This window comes from Rana temporaria, chromosome 3 (assembly GCF_905171775.1).
Source record: "Rana temporaria chromosome 3, aRanTem1.1, whole genome shotgun sequence".
Taxonomy (NCBI): Eukaryota; Metazoa; Chordata; class Amphibia; order Anura; family Ranidae; genus Rana; species Rana temporaria.
The window spans coordinates 388,248,768-388,263,310 of record NC_053491.1 but is presented as its reverse complement, the minus strand read 5'-3'; the positions used below and the strand labels follow the sequence as shown (position 1 = coordinate 388,263,310).

Sequence of the window (14,543 nt, the reverse complement as noted above, 5' to 3'; positions counted from 1 at the left end):
GGGGCTTATTTTGTAATGATGGGCAGTGCTGTTAAGAAGGGGCGGACTTGTTCACGAAACTCAAACACATCTCTTAAACAACTATATCTCTGCTATTCTTCCTACACGTGTTTGCGGGGCGTGAATAGCAGATATATATTTAAGAGATGTGTTTGAGTTTCGTGAACAATTCCTCCCCCTTAAAGTGGTTGTAAACCCACTTTTTTGACTTTTGCCTACAGGTAAGCCTATAATAAGGCTTACCTGTAGGTATAAAGAATATCTCCTAAACCTGTACTGATTGCAGCGGCGCATGCGCAGGGGGGATCCTTGGCTGAAGGGCCGGCCCCGCCGACCCATGCCGGATTGGAATCTCCCGTGCGAATGACGTCATCGCCGCTCCAGCCAATCACAGCGCTGGAGCGGCGATACCCAGAAGACACGCTCGGTGTGGACCAGGTAAGTTCCCTACCTCGTTCCGAGGTAAGTATTTCATAAATGAGCTAATATGCGGTGCATACTAGCTCATTATGGCTTTTGCCTTGCAGGGTTTAAAAAAAATGTATATGCGGGTTTACAACCGCTTTAACAGCACTGCCCATCCTTACAAAATACGCCCCCTTCTGTAGGCATCCGCCCCTCACACGCGCCCATCTTGAACAATTCCGCCCCTTGCAGACTTGCACGAGTAACAGCGATCTGTTAGGGCTAGTATTTTGCCATTCAGTCTATTGGAACCAGCGCGTGTTGCAAGGATGTGACGTCAGCGTTACCCATCCAATCATGTCTTCAGGAAGCTTCAGGCGCCATCTTACTTTAGGTATTTGTGCCCATACTACAGAGTTAGTTAACCAATCGGCTGACTGCAAAAGCAGGAAGTTTGCTTGCCGCCATTTTGGTTATTTGTACTCATTCACCCATAGTTTACTCTAATGATTCTATACTCACCCCTTGCTTACATTTCACTCAAACGGAAACTAGAAAAGCCAAAGTCCCCCTTTAAAATGTAAATTACAATTTATTACTATTTTGTCGTCATTCTCTGCAAAAATATTTGGCGTGTGCAGAAATGGATACACTTAGATTGCCCTAATAAGATGGCTAGAAGAACTTTACAATCGTAATCCACATTTTCATTTAATATTACATAATACAAATAAAAATAAAAAATATATATGGAAATCAAGAATTGAAAAAATATATAAAAAGCACCAACTCTATATTATTGATATTATTACATCTACTATCATTATTGCTAAACGGCCTACACTTGATTTATGTTAATTACAAAAAGAATAAAATGTAGGGAAACAGTAAAAATAAAAGTAAATATAACTAAAATAAAATGTTAATATAGATAAAAATAAAATATAAATAATATAAAAATAAAATGTAAATAAAATAAAAGTATATTAAGTGTAGGTTGTTTCGCAATAATGATAGATGTAATAATAATATAGAGTTGGTGCTTTTTATATATTAAATTCTTGAGATACACACACACACACACACACACACACACACACACATATATATATTGTGTGTGTGTGTGTGTATATATATATATATATATATATATATATATATATATATATATATATATATATATATATATATATATATATATATATATATATATATATATATATATATATATATATATATATATATATATATATATATATATATATATATATATATATATATATATATATATATATATATATATATATATATATATATATATGAAATGTGGATTAAAATTGTAAAGTTCTTACAACCATTTTAGGGCAGTCTAAGTTTATTTCTGCACACGCTGGTTTTTTACACTACATTTTAAATGGGGACTTTGGTTTTTGTAGTTGCGTTTTTGAATGGAATGTAAGCAAGGAGTGAGCAGAGAATCATTACAGTAAACTATGGGCGAATCTGTACCAATAACCAAAATGGCAGCAAGCAAACTTTGTTTTTGCGGTCAGCCGATTGCCTAAAGGGGTTGTAATGGTAAAAAAAAATGTTTTCCTAAATGGCTTCCTTTACCTTAGTGCAGTCCTCCTTTACTTACCTCATCCTTCCATTTTGCTTATAAATGTCCTTATTTCTTCTGAGAAATCCTCACTTCCTGTTCTTCTGCCTGTAACTCCACACAGTAATGCAAGGCTTTCTCCCTGCTGTAGAGTGTTGTGCTCGCCCCCTCCCTTGAGGGGGGAAGGGGGCGAGCAGGAGAGTCAGGACGCTCTCTACATTGCAGATAGAGAAAAGAGGCTGTGTGTTAGTGGGCATCCTGACTCTCCTGCTTGCCCCCCTCAAGGGAGGGGGCGAGCACGACACTCCACACCAGGGAGAAAGCCTTGCATTACTATGTGGAGTTACAGGCAGAAGAACAGGAAGTGAGGATTTCTCAGAAGAAATAAGGACATTTAAAAGCAAAATTGAAGGATGAGGTAAGTGGAGGTCTGCACTAAGGTAAAAAAAAGCAATTTTGGGGATTTTTTTTTTTTTTTTTAGCTCCGTAGTATGGGCATAAATACCTCAAGTAAGATGGCGTCTGAAGCTTCCTGAAGACGTATGGTTGGATGCGAAACACGTAGAGGCTTAGGGGTAACGCCAATGTCCTGTCCTGTCCCAAACCGGCACGAGAACAAGGCTTGCAACGCATGCCGGTTCCCAAAGACGGCACGTCAAAATACAAGCCCTAACAGATCGCTGGAAGGCCTTGGTGGCGGTCGAAGGCACTATACCATGTGAGTGTAATAACTTTTTAAAGATTGTTTTTTGAATAAAAGCACAAGAATGATGGCCGTATGTTTTCTATGAGTTTTTTTTAATGATCCGCTTAAAGTGAAAACAACAAGGAGCCATTGATCGGTTGGGAAATCCCAAGCAGACTATGGTACACTCTGATAAGCAGCTGATCCAGGCTCATATAAGGTGATATTGATTTGAGTGTTCAGTCTGGAAGGTGGTGGTAAAGCACGGTTTGGTCCATTTGGCCCAGGAGGACTTTTGACCTCTTATTTGATTTAAAGCACAGGACTTTTTTTTTTTCTTTCTTTTTTCCTTTGTTATTCATACATGCTTTTTTGGGGACTTTTTGGTATTTACAGTTTCCATGGTTTAAACTACAAATTATTGATTTTTCACTGTCACAGAATATAAACCTATATTTGTTTAGTATAGAGTTGGTGCAGTTTATCCACTAAAAGCAACACATTACATATCCCTTACTGGTGGGGAATTTGAGACTGCAGCAGACCCAATATTTAGAAAAACGCATATATAACATTATTGCACCGGTGATAAAATTTCACATATTCATATCCATTATCTTGTCTCTGCAATGGGGGGACATTCTGGTACTTTGCTTTAATTTTCACATTTAGATCCTCTACATCAGGGGGTTCTCAACCAGTAGATCGTGGCCAGGTGACTGGTAGATTGCGGTCTGGCCTTACTGACCTGCCATCACAGAGCATCGGACAGAATGCAACGCAGAGGGACTACTTGTAAAGTTGGATCTGTAGTAGGGAGCAAGAGCCACATAAGCAGATGCCTTCTCTGTAGTGCCGGCTCCTGTCCCATGTGGAGTGATACCAACTGCACTCCACCTGTAATCCCTGATGCCCGTCTCCAGAGTGGTGCCAGCATCAGGAAAGAAGAGCTATTCAGATCAGTGTGAAGCAATACACTTAATAATATAAGGCTGCTTTCACACTAATGTGCTGCAGTTTACCGACACCGCAGGTGCAGTGTACCTGCATCTTCCCTGTGGGTTTTCTGCGCTTAGCCATTAACTTCTATTATATCCTGCAGGTTTGGTGCACTTTCTGAATGCAGGAGTTTTGGTGCGCTTTCAGAAAGTGCACCACACCTACGGGATATAATAGAAGCCTATGGCAAAGCAAAGCTAACCCAGGAAAGTTGCAGATGCGCTGCACCCGTGGTGTGGGTAAACCGCAGCACATTAGTGTAAAAGCACAGCAAACTGCATCCAAAAACCATATGTATGTTTGGACATTCCGTCATTGTTCTCATCATCAAACCCCTAGACGCTCACACAGGTAACACGACATCCCTATTCTATCCAGCGGCTCCTTTGGGGGTGAGCGCTACATATACACATACATGCATACATACGTGCATACATATGTGTGTGTGTATATGTAGCGCTCACCCCCAAAGGAGCCGCTGGATAGAATAGGGATGTCTTGTTACCTGTGTGAGCGACTCTAGGGGTTTGATTATGATGATGATAACAATGATGGAATGTCCAAACAGCCAGTGTCTTTTTTGTGCTTTTATTCTTGCCCAACACGGGAAACGGTGAACTTGAGGTAGATAGAGTAAAGGTTGGTGAAAAGGAGAATTTGCAGATTCAGGCCTAGGAACGGTGGAAACCATCCTGCTTCCAATGGGACTTTAATATTCGTCGCCACTCCAGCCGGAGTGGGTGTAGTGTACCTGGACAGGGCTCTCACACCGACCTGGCAGCCAGGGTATCACTCGGAACCTTGAGAAGGAAACAAGTCTCTGCCACAGACTTGACCGAAATAGAAATAGGAGTGGAACCTCTGCCACAGGCCCTTTACTCTAGAACACAGTTAGTGAGGTGAATCCTTCTCAAGAATGTTGATGCCTGAATCTCCCTCAGGTAGTCTCTTTCAAATGGTCACCGGCTGACAGGTTGCCAACAGACAAACTCCCAGTGTCCGGTCACCTTGATCCCCGATGGATTGTCTAGGCCTTGTTGGATTGCCTGCCTCCGGGCTCTCCTCAGACTGACTCCCCACCGAACAGCACAACTCGCTTGGCATCTTCTTCACAGAATTAGGGGGACCCAGTAGATCGCTGGGCCCCATCACAACTTCAGTTGCTCCGTGCCAACAGGGTCCCTGAACCGAGAACACCGCGTAGCACGTGCGCCCCGGCCTGGTAGGCCATATTTCTGGGGCCCATGATGTGCGCACACTCTGAAGGTGGGTGCCGCACCCGGAACAAGAACCCCGCCCAATGGCGTCTGTTCAAGAAGTACCCTCCCCCAGCCTGCCCCGCAAGGGAAAACCCTCTCTGATTGGCTGCTGGCAAGAAGGCGCTCTGACCTGAACTCCATTGCCGCCACCTGCCATCCCGGGGGTGGAAAGGCACCTCAGGAACACAGAATGAACTGTCAGCACAGCCCAGCTAGAACAGAAGCTGAATTTGTACAAATCACCTGGATGAAAGCTACATAACTCTCTCATCCCCCCTCTAAATTTGAAATAGCACCTGGACTGAAAGTACACAGGCGCTACACATACTTAACATGTGGTCACACCTGTATAGCTCCTTAGGTGTTTATACTGAGGTTTTGAAACACTCAATGCACACTGCTATACACCCTTACCTGTTTCAGGCTAACTTTTGCATCTAAACAGGTATTCTGGGTGTGCTTATTGCAGGCATGCTCAACTTGTGGCCCGCGTAGCTGTCTGATGGTGCCCATGACCCCAAACCTATGGCTCCTTCGGGTGCATGCCGCTCTACTGAATGATTGTTGGTTCCCCATGATCCTGGCAGCTGTCACACACAAGCTGCTATTGTGGGCAGCTTCTCGCTTTTCTTTATTTACGAAATACACAGATATGGGTAGAGGAGCTTTTAGCCAAGTTGATTACTTCTGGTGTCACCCACATGAGTTCTGAAGGTGGATTCTGAGTTGTATGATGAGCTTGGTGTCATTTCAGGAGCATGTGAGTGCATTATGTGTCATATTTTATCTTTGCTTAACCATTTCACGGCCGCCCACCGCACTTATACTGTGACAGGGCAGCCCTGCTGCATCAGATCGCATACGTGTAAGTGATTTGGTATTTCCTGGTGTGGGCACGCGCCCGCTGCCCCGGCTGTGCTGTGATTCTCTCCAGCACAAGCTGATCAGTGGGTCCTAGCCAATGATTTATGGTCAGCTGAGCAAATGACAGAAGAGAGCCCGGTGTTGGTAAACATCACAGGGCTCTCTACAGACAGCAGTGATGTGTCCGTTTTTGTTTTTCCTCCCTGCTAAGCAGGAAGTAAAAACAAGCACAGCACACAGTAAACCTTATTAGGCACACCGTTAACCATTTTATTGCCCCTAAATGTTAACCCCTTCCCAGCCAGTGTCATTAGTACAGTGTATAGTATTAGCACTGTTCACTGTATTGGCGTCACTGGTGATGTCAGTTCCCACAAAGGGTAATCTGTCACGATCACAGTCCCACTTAAACCACTTCAGCAGGTTTACCTCCCTTACCAGGCCCTTTTTTGCGATATGGCACTGCGTTACTTTAACCGACAATTGCACTGAACCCAAATAAAAGAATACATTTCCCCCACAAATAGAGCTTTCTTTTGGTGATATTTAATCACCTCCTGAGGTTTTTATTTTTTGCGCTATAAACAAAACCAATTGCAAAAAAAAATTACTTCTAGAAAACCTATCCAGTAAAAAAAAATTCAAAAAATCTACTTAATAAATTTAGGCCAATATGTATTCTGCTACATATTTTTGGTAAAAAAAAAAAAAAAATATCCCAATAAGCGTATAGTGGTTGGTTTGCCTAAAAGTTATCACATCTAAAAACTATGGGATATATTTATGGAATGGCGGCCATCAGCAACTTATAGTGGGATTGCGATATTGTGGTGGACAAATCGGACATGAAGTGACACTTTTTGGGGACCAGTGACAATAATAAAGCTTGCTGGTTTTATGTTGCAGGGCTGTGTAAATTTCAGAACTGATTGGACAAACACACAATCCTTTCTTTGGCAGATGCATATAACGTCTTATATCTGTACATTTATTGGTTTGCTTGTTATTTATAACTTTAAGCATTGCCTGCAAGATCTGGCAGTTGGGTTCTGGAGGGCATTGAACTAGAAAAGCTCTGTTAAATTGCATGGAGCTGTAGGATCTGAATCGTTGTCGGCACAGTGTGTGTTTTTGTTTTTTATTTTTACTTATTTTAAAAATGTACATTTTGTTTCCATTGGTTTATGTTTTCGATGTAATATTCCAGTTGTATCATTTGCAAGACAAAACTGTTATTGTATATTGCATAACCCTCTAGCCATGTACATGTATCCAAAAACAGTTTACATGTACTCAGAAATGTAATCTGCCTTTTATTAGTGTGGTTTGCTCATGAATTGGACTCCATGCACGTTATAAAACAAGCACATGCATACTGAGCTTGTAAATTTAGATGGTACTTATCTTTGGCCTTTTGGAACCACTTTACATTAAAGAGGAACTGCAGTCTGCTCACATAATTTTGTAAAAAAAAAATATCTTTGCCATTCTGAAGCTTCCCTCCAACACTGTGATTCTGTACTTGCCAAAAATGCTGCAGAAGTCTCCTTCCACTGAGTCTGGCTGCAAGCGTTTTAACTGTGGGCAGCTGAAGCTGCTGCCTGTTCACTTCCTGGATTTATAGGGAAAGAGAAGCACACCTCCAGCTCTGCAGTTCTCTTTGGTCTACTTATGACTCTCCCCCTCCCTTTCTGGCAAACTCTCATGAGAGCGAGGGAGAGAGCTATGTCATAAGCCTAGGCTTTTTCCAGACAAACGTGAAGGTATTTACTGGCAGAAAAAAAAGTTTTGCTATCCAAAGGTAAAACAACAAGGGCAGAAGATTTAATAGATGGAAAGATGAAAAAATGACTGAAGTTCTGCTTTAATGCATTGTATGCCATAGAGTAAAAAGCCTTTTGCATGCAGCTCCCCACTCCAGCCCCCTTTTTTTATACTTGAGCCCAATCTCGATCCAGTGCTGTCCCTGAAAGCAGCAGCTCTCTTCTCACTAGACAGAGGCAGCAGTGGGAGCCTTTAGCACCTGCTGCTGTCAAATACAGTCAGTGAGCAGAGTGCACAGCTGAGCTGTGCTCTGAGTGCAATTCGGGATCGAACCTGCATGAATGCCCTTGTAGCAAGTAGCTTGGCTTGAGAGGAGAAGATGAATGAGGGACGATTCTCACGCACAGCACTATTAAACGCGCATGTGCCATGTGATTTTGGTGCCCACAAAAGCATTGCATTGCAATCTGCGTTTGGGACGCCTTTAACAATTGGCACCTGCATGCCGATCGCAAGGGCAGTGCGGGAAACGCACACAATGCATTTTGTTGCGTTGTGATCAATGTGAAAGGGCCCAAACGCCATGCGCGCTTAGATGCAGATAGTCGCCCCTGGTCGCAGCACTTTCCTTAAACGCAGCTGAACTATCTGCAACTAAGCATCGCTAAACCTTATGTCTAACCACTACATTACCGAGCCTATTTCTGAAATTTGGTGTTTACACGTTAACGTTTTTTTTTGGGGGGAAAAAAATACATATTTTTGAATTAAAAAATAAGACAACAGTAAAGTTAGCCCATTTTTTTTTTTTTTTAATACTGTGAGAGATAATGTTACGGCAAGTAAATTGATACCCAACATGTCACGCTTCGAAATTGCGCCCGCTCGTGGAATGGCGACAAACTTTTAACCTTTAAAATCTCCATAGGCGACATTTAAAACATTCTACAGGTTGCATGTTTTGAGTTAGAGGAGGCCTAGGGCTAGAATTATTGCTCTTGCTCTACCGATCGCGGCGGTATCTATCTCACTTGTGTGGCTTGAACACCGTTTTCATATGCGGGCGCTACTCACGTTTGCTTCTGCGAGCGAGCTCGGCAGGACAGGGCGTGTTTAAATTTTTTTTTTCTTACTTTTTTCTTTTTTCACTGTTCTTTTAAAAAAAAAAAAATTGTCGCCTTTTATTCCTATTGCAAGGAGTGTAAACATCCCTTGTAATATAAAAAAGCATGACAGGTCCTCTTAAATATGAGATCTGGGGTCCAAAATACCTCAGATCTCATATTTACACTAAAATGCAATAAAAAAAAAGAAGAAAAAATTCTAATTGGAAAAATAAATAAAAATATAATGTCCCTTTTTAAGAGCTATTGGCGAAAGTGAAGTTTTGACGTCGTTCCCGCCCTGCTATGACTTGGAGATGGGCGGGGGCCATCTTCCCCCTCATTTGTCTCCATGTCAGGCTAGGGACAGGTCCAGATCGCCTCCACCGTTACCGACGGCCACGGTAAGTGGCAGAGGGCACTGGAGCGCGGCAGGAGGGGGGGGGGCCTCTCCCGCCGCTAAGTGATCTTGCGGTGAATCCCCCACAGAAACCACTTTTATCTGAAAGAACTGCCGGCTCTTGAAGAGGTTACCGGGGTTATGGTAGCTAGCTGTTACGTTTTTTAAAAGCGCTAGCGCTAAAAACGCCAGTTTTGTCCTAATTGGCTGCATTTTTATGTTACAATTCAAGCTTTTCCTAGCGGTATGAGGGTTCTTTCGCTTTCAATGCGTTGGCCAGTGCTGGGCAGTTTTGCCCAACGCATAGACAAGGCAAAAAAAGCTATCATGAATGTTTCTTATAGCGCAGCATGGTAAAACACGATCCATTGCACCGCTGTTTTGCCAATGGAACTGAATAAAATGGCCCTCTGACATTTCAATTTAGTTCTAGCAAAAAGTTGGTGTGATATATATATATAGGTTTATGGCACATCGGCAGTCATGCCGTTGAGCATGCTGCAGGTGTGAAGGATTTGCCTTCAATGCACTAATAGAAGTTTCTGTTCTTCAGGCTGAACTTGGTGGAGATGTTTGTGACCGATGTGGAGCTCAGGCAGAGTCTTGAGGAAGATCTTTTTCCAGATTTTAACCGGCTGGCAAAGAAATTCCAGAGGCAGAATGCAAACCTGTAAGATTGCTACAGGTTGTACCAGGCGGTGAACCAGCTTCCCAGTGTGGTACAGACCCTGGAGAAATATGAAGGTCAGTGTCACTACTTCCAATGAATGTGTTTGATTTGTATTGCTGGGATTGCAGTGCACAACATTAGAACATTGGGGGAGGGGAAAATGGTAGTCTGCAAACTCTAACACTGGTTAAGTATAAGTTATCATGGTAAAAGTCTTCCTACATACAACTAGAACATCTTCAGCTGATCAGTTGGTTTTAAAGTGGTTGTAAAGCCTCAATGTTTTTCACCTTCATGCATTCTATGAAGAGTAGGTTCTTGGAGTGCTGGAAGGGGACCTCAAGAGGAGGCTGCTCTGTGCAAAATCAACTGCACAGAGGAGGTAACATGTTTGTTATCAGGGTGGATAAAAATCAATGCTTTTGGAGTAAAAATCTAAAGGGTTGCGCTGATACAGATTACGGATACTTGGTCGTTTCTGTGTTATGTTTACAATATATATGCATGTGTAAATTATTTTGAATCTTAGTGTTTGTAAAAATCCCATATCAATTGTCTGTCTATTTTTTTTGTTGCATAAAAAAAAAAAAAAAAATACTGCACTCATTCAAAAAACATCAAGCGGCAACTATAAATGTTATACAAACACCAAACAAGATCTACAAAAAGAAAAAGCTGCGCTAGTAAAATATGTGATTGTTAGGAAATGCGCTAATTGATACCAGTGTGGTGCATAATAAATGTTAAAGGTCAATAAACCTAAGTAAAAAGAAGTTGTATAGAAATAAATAAGTCCATGTACTAGTTATAAACCAGTCTTTGGAAAAAGTTAATGTAGTAATATACAATCCACCAAAAGTCCATGAACATCAAAAAAATGCTCCAAAGTGCAAATAAATCCACAGCATCCAGAAAGGGGTGATAACAGAAACGTGCTTCCACCTCAATAACACATTGCTGCTTACCAGATAAAAATTATCTCTTAATTACAGTAGATCAGGCAACGCATGAAGTAATGGTCTCTACATAGGGTTTCCTCAGGGAAAGCGTTACTTGCATGGATGCCTCGTGCATTATATCAATACCGAATATGCCACAGGAACATGAAAGGCTCACATAGCATAAAATCCTTTAAACATTAAGGCCCCTTTCACACGGGGCAGTGGAGGTGAGGTGGCGGTATAGCGCCGCTATTTTTAGCGGCGGTATACCGTCGGAATTGCTGTGTATTAACTCCCGCTAACGGCCAAAAAAGGGTTAATACCGCGGTTTCCCATTGTTTTAAATAAGAAGGAGCGGTATACACACGGCTCCTCTCACCGCTCCAAAGATGCTGCTTGCAGGAGATTTTTTTCCCTCCTGCCAGCGCATCGCCTCAGTGTGAAAGCCCTCGGGCCCTCGGGCTTTCACATTGAGAATGCTGGGCAGGAGTTTTTATTTTTAGCGCTATACCACCTGAAAAACTCCTCGGTGTAAAAGGGGCCTTAATGAGTCATTAAGAGATATAATTTTTATCTGGTAAGCGGCAGTGTGTTATTGAGGTGAAAGCACTTTTCTATTATCGCCCCTTTCTGGATGCTGTGGATTCATTTGCACTTTGGAGCATTTTTTTGATGTTCATGGACTTTTGGTGGATTGTATATCACTACATTAACTTTCCAAAGACTGGTTTATAACTAGTACATGGATTTATTTATTTCTATAGAACTTCTTTTTACTTGGGTCTATTGACCTTTATCATTTAATAAGCACCACACTGGTATCAATTAGCGCATTTCCTAACAATCACATATTTCACTAGCGCAGCTTTTTCTTTTTGTATCTCTTTATTTATGGTCTCTAATACTATTATTTTTTTATGTTCATTACTGTCCACTTGTACCTAATAAAACATTCAAACTGTGTGCTTCATATCAAGTCCCAACCTTTCCCATCCATTCCCTTTTCCCTCCTATAGTTTTTGATTTATTTTCCACTAGACAGGGCTAGAGGCACATGATCCCTTTGGCAATGACCTCCTATAAAGTCCCAACTTTGTTACGCTACCTTCTCCATGCATTCCACTGGCCACCAATGTAAGGACCATTCTTCCCACTGGCCACCAATGGTAAGGACCATTCTTCCCACTGGCCACCAATGTAAGGACCATTCTTCCCACTGATCATTGTTGTAAGGACCATTCTTCCCACTGACCACAAATTATTTGTTTTATTACAGAAGAACTCATACGTACTAGGTGGCGGAGCCTCAAGGACACACTTCAAAGACACCAGAGACTGGAGCGTGAAGCAAGAAGTGGGTCTGGTCCCCCCCCCCCTCCAAAGCGTCCCTTTGCCAGATACATGGATTTTCTCAAGCCAGTTCTAGAATTAAGGAAGTAAGTTATCATACAAGAATAGGTCTCTCTACCATCGCTTTTTCTCTCTCTCTCTCTCTCTCTCTCTCTCTCTCTCTCTCTCTCTCTCTCTCTCTCTCTCTCTCTCTCTCTCTCTCTCTCTCTCTCTCTCTCTCTCTCTCTCTCTCTCTCTCTCTCTCTCTCTCTCTCTCTCTCTCTCTCTCTCTCTCTCTCTCTCTCTCTCTCTCTCTCTCTCTCTCTCTCTCTCTCTCTCTCTCTCTCTCTCTCTCTCTCTCTCTCTCTCTCCTGTCCTCCCCCTAACCTTCGCTTCTCCCTCTATCATCTTCATACTTCGAAATTCCATAAGAGTTTAAAATTTCACATTTTTTGTATTTCAGCACAGAAGCAAGTGGAGAGGAGCATGCTGCTACTGTTGACGGAGTATCATTTGCTTGCACAAATCAAGAGGATTCATCATCTATGAAGGTACAGGATGAGGCGAACAAGGTACATGCCTTAAATGAGTCATCTACTTGGGATCAAGATAATGACATTTCTACACCTTCCAGCAGAAGGCAAACATCTACCTCATGCAGGAAGCGAAGCAGCAGAACAGGTGGAAGGACCAGACAAATGAATTACTGTACATAGTGTCAGGGATCACTGAACAAATCGATGTCCAGCGATGCCCTCATACTATGTTTGCCATAAGTTTGGTGTCTCTTCTCAAAGAGGTCTTGTCAGACCTTTATTTTGACATGAGGATTGCAGTGCAACATTGCATACATTTCTTTACTATGCCGTGCCATGTTTCAGTGTCAACGCATTAGTACTAGTACTCAAATAATTACTCCCATTTCTTCTGCTTCAAACCCTGCGCCAAACCCTTATTCTTCTAGTTTTGCGGACCACTCTAGCATTTATGAGACTCCCAGATCACTAATCCTGTATCCCATTCCTTCACCAATTGCCTCAGTAATGACCCCCCGAACTAGAACCCCAGATATGACAAGAGTAATGGATGTTAGACCACGCGACTCAACTTCTTACCATTTCCCACAACAAAACAGACCACCACAGCTTTGCAATCAAATACCATCCATGCCAAACCAATATCCACCTGTGTCAAGACCTATGGAACAGCACAAACCAATAATTCCAAGTCATTATCCATAAAGAAATCAATCACTTGAAGTTAATTCAATCATGCCTCCAATCAACTATATGGGCCCCCAAGTGAACCTCCGGATAAAGTTATATCCCCGCCTGTGCCATTGAGGCAATCAAAGCCTAAGGAACAGAGTTTAACTACTTTTTTTAATTTATAGATGCCTACCTGTTAACAGCACTGCCACTTTCATGTTGCTAATCCATATTGAATTTGTTTACGTTATGTTTTTTATCAATTTGAATAGTTTATTCAGATATTCATATTTTGATGGCTCAACTAGGGAAGTGGAGAGAAAACAGATTAGGGTGAGAGGGGAGATGAACATGGGAGGGAGCATGAGAGAGTGGGGGATGAGAGGGAGGATGAGGTGGAGAAGTATAGTTTCTGTTACTAATGTTTTGTAATCAAACATTTTTGGTCCATACCAACTTTTCAGGTTCTTGTGGGATACATATAAAAAGGTGGAGGAAGAGGGAGAGAGTACGAGACTGAGGTGGACAATGAGGTGCTGCTTTTTGTACATGTGTGTTAGAGAGTCAGAGGAAGTTATAGGGTTAGACTGAAGGAAGAGATGGAGTGAGGGGAGAAAGAGCATGAAGGGAAAGCTAAAAGGAGACACAGAGTAGTGTTTCCTTGTTATGTGGTGATTTTTATGTAAGAAGTTTGATTGTTTTCCCAACATTTTTTTAACCGTTTGTAATTACATGCAGATTACAAATAAAAAAAAATACTTTTTTGGAAGACAGCTTTGGTGTGATATCTGTCTGCATTGCTTGTATTGCTTATATTGCTTACTATGGTGCAAATCATCCATCTCATGTACCATGACAGCTTACCTCCTGGAACCCATGAACATAATCGTAAATATATTGCTTATCTATGTATGCAATAATTTTATATGTGTTGGGGTTAAGGTTAGGGTTGAGCTGCGGTGGCTCAACGCGATTGGCACTGCGCTGACAAGCCATTCACTTCTGCAGCTAGAGGTTCGGATCTCGGTCTCGGCTACATGTGAATTGAGTTTGGTGGTCTCAGCCCGGCTCCCGGTGGGTGTGTTATGCGAGGTAAGCCTGCGCTTAGTACGCCCACCCCCCTCCCACAAAAACCACCAAACTTACACACGCACTCGAAATTGGGTAAACATGCACGCACTTTGACCACGCGGTCTCTAAAAAGAGAGGCGAAGGACTAACGGGGCTGGTTGAGCGGGCTAATCCTCTCACTCCCTTATAGGGAGTCCCTCTGCCCCGTTGAGCTTCAAAGCGGAGCAGGTAGGGCGGGCTGTGTG

The 14,543-nt window shown here is 42.3% G+C and overlaps 1 long non-coding RNA gene across 2 annotated transcripts in view; it reads left to right on the top strand.

The window, feature by feature from the left end:
• LOC120932913 overlaps nucleotides 1–14,000 on the top strand; it is a 43,717-nt gene extending 29,717 nt beyond the window's left edge. The window contains exons 3-5 of one of the 2 annotated variants that reach the window (XR_005748042.1): nucleotides 9,633–9,823; nucleotides 11,967–12,126; nucleotides 12,483–14,000. This is a non-coding gene — a long non-coding RNA (uncharacterized LOC120932913). The remainder of the gene's footprint in view (nucleotides 1–9,632; nucleotides 9,824–11,966; nucleotides 12,127–12,482) is intronic. The other variant, XR_005748041.1, reaches the window with a different exon arrangement.
• The last annotated feature ends 543 nt before the right edge of the window (nucleotides 14,001–14,543 follow it).